The following is a 15,437-nucleotide window of genomic DNA, read 5'->3' as shown; positions in this document are numbered from 1 at the left end:
CTCCTGAACAACAAATTCATCGGGCATATTTCAATCCTTCCAAACCCATGTCAATACTCGGTGATTTGTGTTCTGCGTACAGTAAAGGAGCAGTTCGGAAGCGATAATAGCCGGCCGGTGTGGCCGTGCGGTTCTAGGCGCTACAGTCTGGTACCGCGAGACTGCTACGGTCGCAAGTTCGAATCCTGCCTCGGGCATGGATGTTTGTGATGTCCTTAGGTTAGTGAGGTTTAAGTAGTTCTAAGTTCTAGGGGACTGCTGACCTCAGAAGTTAAGTCCCATAGTGCTCAGAGCCATTTGAACCATTTTGGAGCGATAGTAGTATCGGCATGACAATGAACGCGGCCATAAAGCTGCATCAATTAGGCAACGGTTTCTGAACGGTAACTTTCTTGAAATGGAATGCATTGCCCCGCGTCCCGATCTGAACATAGTAGAACACCTTTGGGAAGAGTTTTAACGTCGACTTCGCACCGGATCCTAGTGTCCAACATCACCATCGTCTTTTCTTTCAGCTCTTAAGAAAGAATGAGCTGCCATTCCTCCACAGACATTCAGACACTTCTTTGAAAATGTCATCAGCAGAGTTAAAGTCGCCATAAAAAGGCGAAGGGTGGGCACACACCATGTTAATGTCCACTAATGTCTCCTGTTACATTTGATCAGGTTCAGCAGTTTTCTTTAGAGGACTAACTCTCGTTACGAAATTGTCTTAGCACTGAGAGTATAGATATGGATACCTATTGAACATTTTGCAAAAGAAATAAACGATGCAGTCTACAGTGATGTCATCGATTACTCTAAGATTCCACGTCATTGGTGAATATAAAGCTGTCAAAAAAACTCTAACTTTAGTAATTACAGATCACTGGTACCAGCGGCAGTTCTCTTTCGTATTTCCTAACACATCTTTTTCGCAGCAAGTTTTTTTTTCTTTTTAATTTCCCCAACTATTGTCTTTGGTTGACGTTTCATTAACGTATAACACATTTCTTTTAATACTGTACCACGTATTTTCTTGTGGTAGTCTGTTCTTCCGACGTCAGTCTTCACAGAGGCAGTCGGTATTGTTAAATTAAAACTCTAACGTACACTTTGAAACGAGTTACTATATTCTACAACCTTCTATACATCACTGCGCCGCGAGCTGTGTGAGCACTGAAGTACAGTTACCTCCATCGCTTGAAAGCACACTTGTTAGCGTAGCCTTCGCGTTTGTGAGTAGTGATCGTGTATGACTGGACTCGCTTTCACTCATGGGAAATAAAATTTCCCTTCGGTGCCTCGCAACGTGCAGAAACATGGTCGGGGTAGCCAGCTGAGACAGACAGCGCAACTCTGCTTAGTCTTGTTGTGCATTAACAAGGAGACAGCGGCTATTCGTCACCACCGATGATTACATCCAAATTTGTAATATCTACAAGACTTCGCTAGAAATAGAAGTGAAAGCTTAAGAGAGCCAAGCAATTAAAAAATAAAATAGAAATTTTGGCACAGTTGAGACGAGGCATGAGCCAGTTATGTTAGGTTTATTCTAGGGAGAGGATGGAGCAGAGGACAGGGTAAAGAACGGTTGTCTGAGGGTTGCGGTGTTGAGTGCCTATTCCGAAACATTTTCGTTTTCAATTTTTACGTTACTTACACTGAAAATAAACCGAAACAAGTCTTAACACTTTACATTTATTAATTTTTCATAAAAAATGTGCAAAGGAAAAGCAAAAGAGAATTTGTGACTGCAAATTAATCTCTCAGGAAGGTACTCTGGAAATAACTGAAGGTATTGAAATTACAGAATCTGATTGGACAGGTAAGCCGAGAACTCTCATTCGTCGACGTCGATCGACATACTCCTCTTGGCGTCACGTAAAATATCATATTTAAATTTGCATGATCTTTTTCCAGGTTGCCTCTACCCGTCTACTTGTAACGAAGCCTGGACCATCTAGAGGGAAAAACACACAAATAAAGAAAAAATTGGATCACTCGGGTTCCCAGAACTCCTGAAGATAGACGTTGACTGTGGATATTGTATCACAGACACAGCCCCTTTGACTGTTCAAAGATGTCACTAAACCCGACCAAAGATGTAAACAACCAAGCTTGAGCAGCGCCTATTAGAAGGAGGGGGTCCGACAGTCGATCAGTTCCAGCCATTCCACCAGGAAGGAGGTACACGGCTCGTGTTGTCTCTAGTTCAACCATGCCTAGACTGTCGATACCATGGTTCGATCGCGTCCGCGCTGTTACTTTCTGCCAGGAAGGGCTCTCAACGAGGGAAGTGACCAGGAGTCTCGGCGTGAACCAAAGCGATGTTGTTCGGACATGGAGGAGATACAGAGGGACAGGAAATGTCGATGACATGCCTCGCTCAGGCAGCTAAAGGGCTACTACTGCTGTGGATGACCACTACCTACGGATTACGGCTAGAAGGAGCCCTTACAGCATCGCCAACATGATAATGCTTTACGTGCAGCCACAGGACATAGTGTTACGAAAAACTGTGAGCAATAGGCTTCAAGATCTGCAACATCACTCCCGACGTCCATAGCGAGGTCCATCTTTGCAACCAAGACACCATGCAGTGCGGTACAGATGGGCCCAACGACATGCTGAATGGAACGCTCAGGATTGGCATCACGTTCTCTTCACCGATGAGTTTCGCATATGCCTCTAACCAGACAATCGTCCGAGACGTGTTTGGAGGCTAACGAGTCAGGCTGAACGACTTAGACACACTGTCCAACGAGTGCAGCATGATGGAGATTCTCTTCTCTTTTGGGGTGGCGTTATGTGGGTCCGATGTAGGCCGCTGATGGTCATGGAAGACGTCGTAACGGCTGTACGATACGTAATGCCATCCTCCTATCAATAGTTTAACCATATCGGCAGCATATTGGCGGGGCATTCGTCTTCATGGACGTCAGTTCGCGCCCCCATCGTGCACATTTTGTGAATGACTTCCTTCCCAATAATGACATCACTCGACTAGAGTGGCCAGCATGTTCTGCAGACATGAACCCTATCGAACATGCCTCGGATAGATTGAAAATGGCTGTTTATGGACGACGTAACCCACCAACCACTCTGAGGGATCTACGCCGAATCGCCGTTGAGGAGTCGGACAATCTCGACCAACAGTGCCTAAATGAATTTGTGGATAGTGTGCCACGACGAACACAGGCATGCTTCAGTGCAAGAGGACGTGCTGCTTGGTATTACAGGTACCAGTTTGTTCAGCAACCTGGACCACGCAACGTGTGGTTTTCATGAGCAATAAAAAGGTCGGAAATGATGTGTATGTTAATCTCTATTCCAATTTTCTATACAGTTTCTGGAACTCTCGGAACCGACGTGATGCAAAATTTTTTTCATGTGTGTAATTCTCGCATAACGACAGGATGTAAAAAAAGTAATGCACTCGCATAAAGCTTCTAATCATCCTGCGTGGTGTCTGTTTGTTCTATATCGTGTCTCCCTACCACTTTCGCGCAACGACACTCTGAGCGTGTTTTTTAGGGAAATGACTAGTTTGAACCTGGGACCTGTTACTGGTAAGGAGACGTCAGACCACACATGACATGTAGAATTCAGAAGAGTTCAGTGAGACTAGCGATGATATAACCAAATACTTAATGATTTCAGCGTCAGCTCCACTGCACTCCCTGTAAAGGAATCTTAATACTAACTAAATTTAGTGGAAGGGGTTCAAGGCTTTCCTATTTTTAGTTAGCTGGTAAAATAACGTCGAAAATGCAGTTAAGTTTACCATTGGAAATTTTATTCTACTCACAGAACATCGTTTATAAATTGCACTATTGATAAAAGGAAATGTTTTAATACAGGATGGTAAAAACCAACTGCGTTCAACAAAAATGTGAACGAATATTCCCTGAACGGGTTTCCAAGTTCTACAATGGATCGAAGGATGACCTATGCCATATCACATCTATAATCTAGATTTAAATTACGTTTCACAAGAGAGAAAACTATCAAAATGGTCTACAGTGACCCTCAATTATCTTTAATTACTTATCTAACTTGTCGTAAATTACAGTGGCTGATGTGGCTTCTCAATAACTATATAACAGAAAAATCATTGAGTTGCAGATTTTTACTTCAAGTGGCCAATGTGAACACCATGAGCTTTAATTGACGAATGGCTCTGAGCACTATGGGACTCAACTGCTGTGGTCATCAGTCCCCTAGAACTTAGAACTACTTAAACCTAACTAACCTAAGGACATCACATACACCCATGCCCAAGGCAGGATTCGAACCTGCGACCGTAGCAACAGCGCGGCTCCGGACTGGAGCGCCTAGAACCGCACGGCCACCGCGCCGGCTTTTAATTGACGATCGACACTAGTATTACGTAAAGGGTATGTAACAGATAAGACTTCTGCAGTTCTGAGTGAAGCCTTATGCACTCGAAAATGCGGCATCGCGTGCGTTCATTACCTTGTCGGTGTTCGTCAGGGGACGCCGGCCGGCGCAGCTCCGTCCAGCTCGCCCTCTCGGAGGCAACTCTCCCCTAACTTCTCCTCACTACAATTTACCGAAGTTGGTTTAACAAAAACTATCAGGCTGTGTTTTCATCAGACCAATCAGGGTCTCAATGTTAACCTTAAGATCCGCCTACAAAAATTCTGTCTATCCAATGAGAAACGTTATACTTTTCGTGGTGTGGCAATGTTTTTAAAGTTTGCAACGTAACAGAGACGCGAAAACGTCTCACGCTAAAACTTGCAGCTAGTGTGGTCCTTTTAGCGTTATCGTAAGAGCTATACGGTTCTTCTGGAGGGCTCTATCTTTTAACATGGGCTGGGGGTGGTCCAGATGTAACAGAGACGCGAAAAAGTCTCACGCTAAAACTTGCGGGTGGTGTGGCCCTTTTTGTGTTATCGTAAGATCTATACTGTTGTTCTGGAGGGCTCTAGCTTTTAACATGGGCTGGGGGGTGGTCCTAACGTGACAGAGACGCGAAAAAGTCTCACGCTATAAACTTGCGGGTGGTGTGGTCGTAGCGGTTAGCTGGCGACGTGGGTGTCTGTCCCTTATCGTAGGGCCTTCTCGCTTAACACGGTTCTGCTCTCGGTTTCTGTTCTCGTTTCTCCCCTCGGAACTGCGTCTGTCTCATGGTGGGTAGGTATGACATGTGTTTAGGCATTCTTGTGTTAGTCTGTGGTATTCCATTTCCTCACTCGTTACTCGTATTACTTTGGTTAATTTAATGTCACGATTTATTCGGAGCTATGTGACATACTACTGGATTTGCTTATCATGTTAGGGTTTTCATGGAAGGTGGTGGATTTGCCTGACACCTTACATATCACCACCCATCGAGCTTAATTTTTGCACTGAAGTTAGGCAATGATTGAATCGTTGTCTAAGTCAGTCAAAAATTATTGCTTTATCTAAATTTTGTTGCCTACTGTTTAGCCACATTATTCTGGTTCTATGCTAGTTTGTATTACTAATTTATATTTTTATTTTCTTCCACATTATTCTCAAAAATGACAAGAGAAGAATATTTTTATGCTATTATTAATTTTTAATTATTTTGTTTTTTAAGAAGTTTGTTATCGAAAGTGAGGGGTCTTTCACATCGATTCTTAGAAATATTGTTTTTATAAATGCAGTAATTAAGTAAAATCTATTCCTAACACATTTTCTAAATATCATGTACAAGTAAAATGTTTTTGTTTCTAGACACTCATTTCAACATTGTTACACTAACAAATAAGAATTATTTCCAAGAATTGCTTTGACAAAGAAATAAACATACACAAGTATTGAGATATTATCCTAACAAATAGCACAAATGTTAAAAAAAGGGAAAACATCCAACAAAATAATTTTTTTAATCTTTGTTTTTATAAGAAGAAAATAAGTAAAATATAGTTATTCTTTTATTTTTATGAGGAGAAAATAAGTGGCATATAGTTTTAGTGTTTATTATGCCTTACTTTTGTTCTTTCTATACTGTCCATTTCATAACTAATGACTTATTTTTTATTTAAGTCCATAGTCAATGATTGTTATTTTGTAGTTTATTAGCTGTCTGGTGTGCTTAACTAAGTTTTTCACACGTTTCTTTTGCACAATTCCTACATCATTTAATTTGATTTCACACATTCACACAATCCTATGAATGTTTAAGCAAGAGGATGGCGAATGCTTTTGCGCGAAGGTGATGGACTTGAGCGAGGTGGATGTGGGCAAGTATTTGATGTACAGCTTCGTTTGTCGTTGCTTGTTGGCTTTGCAAGTGTGTGTTGCTGTTGTGGAGGTCCCATAATGGAATGGAGCTGTGAGTGCAGAATCTCGTGGTTTACTGGCTTTGTATGCGTGAAAGTCATCGTTATGTGTCGCTGAAAGCGGTTTTTTCGTTGCAATACTTCACAGACGACTAGTTTACAATAGGATAGGGATTTGGGAAGGTATGTCGTCTATTCTTCACCCATCTTCTTTCTTGGTCTCAATCTTGCGAATCTTCAACTTCTGTTCTTCCTGCTTTTTCTCTGTCTCTTACTTGATTCTTGGTTCTTCTCTGGGCAGGATATGGAAATATTTATTGATAACTAGTCGCTTTGAAGTTCTCCTTCTAGTAACAGTTTGATGAATTGTTTGGGCGTGTCATTTTTACTTTGTGGACGTTTTCTTCAGTTTCGTGCATTAGCGCGCTGTTTAATAGTGGTAGTGTGACTTCTACACATATTTTTTGCCAGTAGTGGCTTGCCAAAGCGGTCTTCTCGTCGGGACGTTTTTTGCTCGCTCCATTGAGTGGGGGCGCTCGGAGAACCTTCTGGCGTTCGGCGCTCGGCATCCCGTCTCTGCAAGGCTCCGTCACTGTGTGGCTCCGTGTTTGTTCCATCACGGTTCCGCCTAGCGGTCAAATTTATTGCCCACTCTATGAGGGCCCTCTGTTGGTCTCACTGTACTTTCCCTTCTCTCGATGCTTCTGTCTTGTAGGAATCGTGTCTTGCTAATTACGTCCTTTTCTTTCTTGATACTTCTCGTGTTGCAACTTGTGGGTCGTTGCATCTGGTCTTTGCTGGAGTTTTTTACAATAGTTCTTACAAAACGTTTTACTTATATTCATCTAGCATATGTCTAGTACCTACATTGTTTTACACCTTCTTAAAAAGCTTTACAAATTTTGGCGCCCTTTCCGTGTTACAATTCTAAGATATTTTGAATCTTAACTTCTACAAAAATCCTCAAATTCGTTTTATTTTTATTTTTTGTGTAGTGTTGTGGTGTATAGCATTTTAGTATTTCATGCTGTTAGACTATCTACACTTTATCCCTTCACCTTAATCTATGGTACTATTGGTGTTATATTTGTTTTTGTTTTTATTGAAACTACTTTCTTTTTCCCACCTTCCTCTCTCTTCATTCTTCTTTCTCCCGACGATCTTATCTGCAACATAATCTTGAAATATTGTGCTGATTATTTACCAGTAATAAAATTTATCTTCAAACTTTTTGATATGGCTCACATGGTGAAGCCCTAAGGTTTTGCCTGTTTTTGGGTTCATTAGTTCCACAGCATTATCATGAGCAATTCGGCTAATTATGACAGGTCCTTTGTATGCAGTGTAAAACTTATGTACTCTGTGGTTCTGTTTGTTGGAGAGATGGTGTGTTTTTACAAATACTTTCTGGCCTACTGAGAATGTTCTTTTAATTGTTGTTCTATCTCCTCTTTCTTTTCTTTTAATGGCTGCCTTTCTGATGTTGGAGAGTGCTGTTGCTATGTCTTGTTTGTGCTGTCTACATGGTACAATAGGAAATCTAACATTTTCTCTGGTTATGTTTGGGGGTTCAGTATTTTTAAGTACAGTAACTGGAGGTAGTAGTGTAGTGCTATGCGGCATTTCATTTATTACTTCTTGAAAATCTTTAAGGTATATATTTAAAGTGTTGTGTCTTTTGCCTGCATATAATCGGCATAAAGGCATAAAGTACCTATGTCCTTCATAGATCGTGCTGCTGGATTTATGCTAGGTTTGTACTTAGATATGTAGATGGGTTTTATTTTGTATTTTTTTAATGTGTTTTGCCATTGCACTGATTTGTATTGTGGTCCATTATCCGAAATTATTCGTTCCACTCGACCTACTTGTCTGAGAAAATCTTGTCTAAATGCTTTACTTATAGTAAGACCTGTTGCCTGTTTTAATGGTGTCAAGGTAACATATTTAGAAGTTAAGTTCCAAGATGACAAATATGAAAATATATCCATTTTTTGTGCATGGGAGGGGCCCCATCAAATCTGTTGCAGCTATTTGTTTTAATCTTTTAGAGATTATTGGAAACATAGGTGGTTTGGTTTGGAAAGTGACGTGTTTAGCCCTCATACATTTTTTGCATTTGACTAATACTATTCTAATTCGTCTTTCCATATTAGGAAAATCGCTTGTTTGTTTTATATTTAAAAAGCATTTCTTTTGTCCAAAGTGGCCATTACTTGAATGTGTATACCATATGTACTTATTAATTAGTTCATCTGGGATATAAATTAATCATTCATTCGTAGGACATTTCGTCTAAAAAATAAAACATTGTTTTTTACGAGATAGTGCTGTCGAATGTCTGGAAAAATCCTTACTTCTCCACTTGTGTTTGAGTCCTAGTATTTCGGGATCCTTGTCCTGTCCTTTGCCTATGTTTTTCAGTGCTGTCGTAATGTAGTTTTCGAAAGGTACTTGTTTCATCCAGTACACTGTAAACTGGTCTTCTGCTGCTTCCAAACCTATGTTATTGGATGCACCCTGTGGACATCGTGATAAAGCGTCTGCTAATACATTCGCTGATCCTGGTATGTGTTTAATAGTGAAGTCAAATTCTTGTAATATTAACATCCATCTGGCTAACCTCCCATGAGTTAGTTTGGCGGTTAACAGAAATTCTAATGCTTTGTGGTCAGTGTATACTTTTGTTTTTCTTCCGAATAGGAACTATCGAAAACGTTGGAAGCCCCATACAATGGCCAATGCTTCCAGCTCCGTGACTGAATAGCTTTTTCGCTTTTTGTGAGTATCCGACTGGCAAATGCAATTGTTCTATATGGTCTTAGCCCTGCCTGTTCGTATTCTTGGAATAAAACAACTCCTAAACCTGTTTTCGCGCTATCAGTGGACATACAAAAATTTTGTGTTAGATCAGGATGTGCTAAAATCGGTGCTGTTGTTAGTGCGTTTTTCACTTTTAAAAATTCTTCATTGGCTTGTTGATCCCATACCCATGGCGTGTTTTTTCCAGTCAATGCACATAGGCGTGGTGTTGCGAGAGAGTCGACCCAAATAAATTTTTTATAGAATCCGGTGAGACCTAGAAATCCTCTGAGAGTTTTCTTATTATATGGAGTACAGAATTCTTTGATTGCCGTTAGTTTTTCTGGGTCGGGCATTACCCCTTTCTCTGGAATTATGTGTCCTAGAAATTTGACCTCTCGCCTTCCAAATTTGGATTTTGTTATATTTACTGTGACCCCATGCTCTTTCATGATCTGTAAAAACTGATTTAATGTGTCGTTGTGATGTTCCCGAGAGGGTTCTGCTATAATCACATCATCAACATAACAAGAAATTTTTTGTAAAATTTCAGGACTGAGTATAGTATTAAATCCCCTAATAAACGCTGCTGATGATATCTTTAAACCAAATGGCAATCGTTTAAACTGGTAACATCTACCGAATACGATAAATGCTGTAAATTTTCTACATTCTGGGGCCAATTTTATTTGCCAGAAACTACTCTGTAAATCAATTGATGAAAATATCTTAGCACCGTGGAAGTTTTGTATCAATTCCTCTAATTTTTCTGGGCGATCTGTCTCAGTGATTATGATTGTGTTGATCTGTCTGGAATCAAGCACTAACCTGATGCTCTCATCTCGTTTTTGTACAATATGGAGCGGACTGTTATATGTGGAGATAGCTGGTTCAATAATATCGTCATCTAACAATTTAGATATCTCCTGGAATACTTTATTCCTGTAGCTTAATGGGATTGTATCGGGTGGCACTCTAAAATGGTTTGTGGTGTTTTGCTTCAAACTTGTACTGAAAGTGCTTAGTACTGCCAGTCTTAGGTAAAAATACCTCTGCTTTAACTCGTAAAATACCCTCTAATTCTCTTTTACTGTGTTCCGAAATACCTTGAACTTCTTGCAATTTTTCGTCGATTTCTTTATAGACATCTAACATGAGTTGAGGCGATTCCCCCTTCTGTGCATACCATTCTAATTCTTCATCCTCTTTATCTCGCATCATTCTTAATTGTTTGATTATAGCTGGTATTTCTTCTAATTTTAGCTTTTGCTCAAAAAGAAGTGTGACATTCCCGAATGTTACGCTACTTTTCTCCATATCTGTTATCGCTCGTCTCTCATTTAAAAAATCTGCACCTATAATCAAATCTACGGTTAGTTTAGGTATAATCACGAAGTTGGCTTCGATCTTTTGACCTTGGCACGAAAGAGTTAACCTTGTTTGTCTCGTAACTTCCGCAGCATTGTTTCTTATAGGACCTCTCCCTTTAATCTTACGTGTTTTCAGAACTGGCAATTCCTCATTGGCATTACACTGCATGAATAAATTTTCTGAGATCGCAGTCAGTTCACTTCCGCTATCAATTACAATATTGACTGGGATATGCTTTACCATGGCCTTCACAATTGGTTGAATTTGAAAGGGTTGGTCCTGTTCTTCTTCTTCTTGCATCAACGAATCCTCCACCGAATCATACATGAGTCTTTTCAGGAATTTCCCTGGTGAATTCGAACTTTCTGTAGGATAAGCTTCGACTGTTACTTCTCTCTGTTTTATCTCCTCTTCTCTATTTATTCCTTCATTTACACTATCTTCAACATCCTCTACTTTTTCTTCATCCTCGTCTATCTTCTCCTTCTTCTTCGCTACTTCCACATAATCGCATCTAAATGCTCTAATTATCGCTTCATAACTTCCTTCATCATATACGTTGGGTTGTGTGCCCACTCGTAACTTATTTTCAACTTCTGTCGTCTGCGCATTATCCTCACTGAATTCGCTTTCCCTGGTTTCCATCTCAAATAGCTCTGCAATACTCATTACTTCGTCCTTTCCTCCCACATTCGTTGTGCATGCCTCTGGAAATTCATCTTCCTCGTCAGTATTCTCCCAATTAATTTCGTCCCAACACGATATTGTTATTTTGTTGTCTTCGTTTTCATCTGGTCCCTGCGGATTTGTTTCTTCCTTCTTCTCTTCTCATGATAAGATTTTTACATCTCTGTTCAAGGTGCTGCAGTTGTCCTGGGTCGGTGCGTCATTCTCTTTGGCATGGGCGCTTAGCTGTCAACTCGAACGTTTATCGGGATTTGGTGGTCTTACCTCCACCTCTTTTATCTTTATTCTCTTTTCTTGTTCAGCTTGTTGATAGTGGTTTCTTTGTTGATAATTTGTCGGTCTATTGGTTCTCCAGTACCCGTTCTGGTTGTCGTTATTCCCTCTGTAATAGTTGTTGCCGTTCGTGGGTGAATTATAGTTATTGCCATATTCTCTTCTAAATCCATAACCGGTTCTTTGTTGAATTCTATTGTCGTTTCTTGGTGCGAAGTTATCACGTGGTTCGTAATTATTGTTTCTTCGTACTGTGTCTTGTGGATTCCACTGCTTTTTGCTTTCGTTTTCACGTGCGCTTCGTCTTTTTCTTGCGTCATCTTCCGAAAATATGAACTCTAGTTCCCTTAGAATACCTTTAAATGCTTCGACGTCATTGTCTCCGCGTCCTACTAATGATTGCTGGTATTTCAATGGTAGCTTCATCGCGCACAATTTAATCAACTCTCCGTCACTGTATGGTACATCTAAGAATTGATTTTTCTTTGCCATTAATTCGAAAAATTTCACGGGACTCTTCTCTCCTGAATTTTCAAAATATGGGTTCTGTAATAATTCGTACTTCACTCTGTTCTGTGTTTCGCTGGACCAATATCGTGATAGAAACTTCTCTCTGAAATCTTCGTACGATCGGCATGTCGCTGCAACATTCTGCATGGTTTCTGCGACCTTTCCTGACATGTGTGCACATATAAAGTCTAATTTGTGTGCTAGCGTCCAGTGTTCTGGTAATCCTACTCGGAACTGATCAATAAAAGTTCGTGGATGTAATGAGTTTCCTTCTCGAAAGTGTTGAAATTTTCTGACTGTGAGGAAATGATCGTTGTCGTACTTCGTCATAGTTCCATATGAAATTCGCGATTCTTCGCCACTTTTGTTTCTGATCATTTCTGCTGTCGTTCTTTCCGGTTGTGGTAGATCAATTGGATATTGTCCACTGTAACTTTCGCCTACCCTTGCGTAGTATCGTTGGAGTGGTACGCAATAATTTTCTTCCATCGGTTGTGAACGTGTAGCTGAATGCATTGCACTGTACTCTTCGCGACCTGGCTTTCCATTGTCACGTATGTTACTTTCCGCCTGCGATTGGAATCGCAAGTGCGTAATATCTTCGTTAATTGCTTGTTTTTCCGGTGCTGTTACAGATACGGATGTGGTTGCAGACTGTGCTTGTTCGATTCTGTTCACTACGCTCTTCAATGGTTTGCAACAACTCTGTTCGCAATTTCTGAAATTGTCTCTTCGTTTGCGCTTCTATTTTGACTATGCGGTTATCATATCTTTTCAGCGCTGCTTTTGTGATACGTTTGTGTAACAAACTGTTTCCAGCAATTTCACGTGCTGTACCTGCTGCTTGTCTAGTGATTACGTTTATCTGTTTCTCTAGTTTCTTGACTTCTCGGTGGGTGTTGTTCCGTAATGTTTTGATCTCGTGCTGAGTGTCATTACGCAATGTTTGTACGTCCAGTTGTACCTTGTCAATGTCTGTTCTCAATTGATTGTAACCTATTGTTAAGTTTCCTATCACTTCTCGAGATTCTTTTGCCTCGTCTTCAATATGACTTAGGTGTAACTGAATTTTTTTTATTTTGTTCTTTAATCGCACGCATTTGTCTCGTGGTTTCTGCATTTTGTTTCGTCATTTCTGCATTCTGAATTTTAATTTGGTTCGCAATTTCTTTATTTTGTCTTTTCATGGTTTCCGTCATTAATTGTAATAATTCTGCCAGATTGGTGGGCCCTATTGCAATTTCTTCCGACGTCCTACGCTCTGTTTCTTCGACCAAGTGTTGGTTTGCAACCACTTGCATTGAACTGTGCTGTGACACGTTTCTGCTCGAATTCCTTGTACTCTGTGGTGAGGGAGCTCTGATTACTTGTACTATGGGTTCTACGTATCCAAGACGCAAGTTAGAATCCTCATCGGCTGTCTCTCTACTTTCCTGCTCCTCTGTCGTATGCTGACTTACGTTTTCTATGCCTTGACGTACGTTATCCTCGTTATGGTGCGTTATACGTCTTATTTCTCGCGATACTGCATTGTCTGTTGTACTGTCCTCTATTCTCTGTCAATTTTCATGCTGGGTCTCTACCTCAATTTGGCCAAGATCGCGATCTGCCATTGCTAATCTTTCCGAATCCCTTACTTTCTATTTTAAAAGCAATTCACGCGCCCTTCTTCGAGTCAACATGCGCTCATACGGTCTCACGCATTTCATAAACTTTTTATTCACACGACTTGTCAATCAGTTCACTTACTTGTTGGGTCAGAACCAACTTGGCAACGATGTATCCGGCACATGTGCGCTAGCGTTGCAGAGAAAACTTAATTCTAACAATTTTTAAAATTCGTAACTTAATTATGCTATTTTCTCTGCTAGAATGTCTATCTACTGAATACTTTCTTACTATCTATCGCTGCAGCTACTGTTTTCGACTATTTATAACGTTAAAAAAAATTTTTATCACGAAAATTTTTCAACAGTATATTTTTCTGACCTACTTAGGCATGTGGTCGACCTTCAATCATGGTATTTTACCATCCTGGCAGGGTCGCCATTTCCTAATCATTCTGCGTGGTGTCTGTTTGTTCTATATCGTGTCTCCCTACCACTTTCGCGCAACGACACTCTGAGCGTGTTTTTTAGGGAAATGACTAGTTTGAACCTGGGACCTGTTGCTGATAAGGAGACGTCAGACCACACATGACATGTAGAATTCAGAAGAGTTCAGTGAGACTAGCGATGATATAACCAAATACTTAATGATTTCAGCGTCAGCTCCACTGCACTCCCTGTAAAGGAATCTTAACACTAACTAAATTTAGAGGAAGGGGTTCAAGGCTTTCCTATTTTTAGTTAGCTGGTAAAATAACGTCGAAAATCAGTTAAGTTTACCACTGGAAATTTTATTCTACTCACAGAACATCGTTTATAAATTGCACTATTGATAAAAGGAAATGTTTTAATACAGGATGGTAAAAACCAACTGCATTCAACAAAAATATGAACGAATATTCCCTGAATTGGTTTCCAAGTTCTACAATGGATCGACGAATGACCTACGCCATATCACATCTATAATCTAGGTTTAAAGTAAGTTTCACAAGAGAGAAAACTATCAAAATGGTCTACAATGACCCTCAATTATCTTTAATTACTTATCTAACTTGTCGTAAATTACAGTGGCTGATGTGGCTTCTCAATAACTATATAACAGAAAAATCATCGCGTTTCAGATTTTTACTTCAAGTGGCCAATGTGAACACCATGAGCTTTAATTGACGATCGACACTAGTATTATGTAAAGTGTATGTAACAGATGAGACTTCTGCAGTTCTGAGTGAAGCCTTATGCACTCAAAAATGCGGCATCGCGTGCGTTCATTACCTTGTCGGTGCACGTCAAGGGGCGGCGGCCGGCGCAGCTCCGTCCAGTTCGCCCTCTCGGAAGCAACTCTCCCCTAACTTCTCCTTACTACAATTTACCGAAGTTGGTTTAAAAAAAACTATCGGGCTGTGTTTTCATTTGACCAATCAGGGTCTCAATGTTAACCTTAAGCTCCGCCTACAAAAATTCTGTCTATCCAATGAGAAACGTTATTCTTTTCGTGGTGTGGCAATGTTTTTAAAGTTTGCAACGTAACAGAGACGCGAAAACGTCTCACGTAAAGTTTGCGGGTGGTGTGGCCCTGTTTGTGTTTTCGTAAGATCTATACTGTTCTTCTGGAGGGCTCTAGCTTTTAGCATGGGCTGGGGGTGGTCCTAACGTAACAGAGACGCGAAAAAGTCTCACGCTAAAAACTTGCGGGTGGTGTGGCCGTAGCGGTTAGCTGGCAACGTGGGTGTCCGTCCCTTATCGTAGGGCCTTCTCGCTTAACACGGTTCTGCTCTCGGCTTCTGTTCTCGTTTCTCCCATTGGAATTGCGTCTGTCTCAGGGTGGGAAGGTGTGACATGTATTTAGGCATTCTTGTGTTAGTCTGTGGTATTCCATTTGCTCACTCGTTACTCGTATTACTTTGGTTAATTTAATGTCACGATTTATTCC

This window comes from Schistocerca piceifrons, chromosome 5, assembly GCF_021461385.2.
Source record: "Schistocerca piceifrons isolate TAMUIC-IGC-003096 chromosome 5, iqSchPice1.1, whole genome shotgun sequence".
Classification (NCBI taxonomy): domain Eukaryota; kingdom Metazoa; phylum Arthropoda; class Insecta; order Orthoptera; family Acrididae; genus Schistocerca; species Schistocerca piceifrons.
This window is presented reverse-complemented; position numbering follows the sequence as displayed.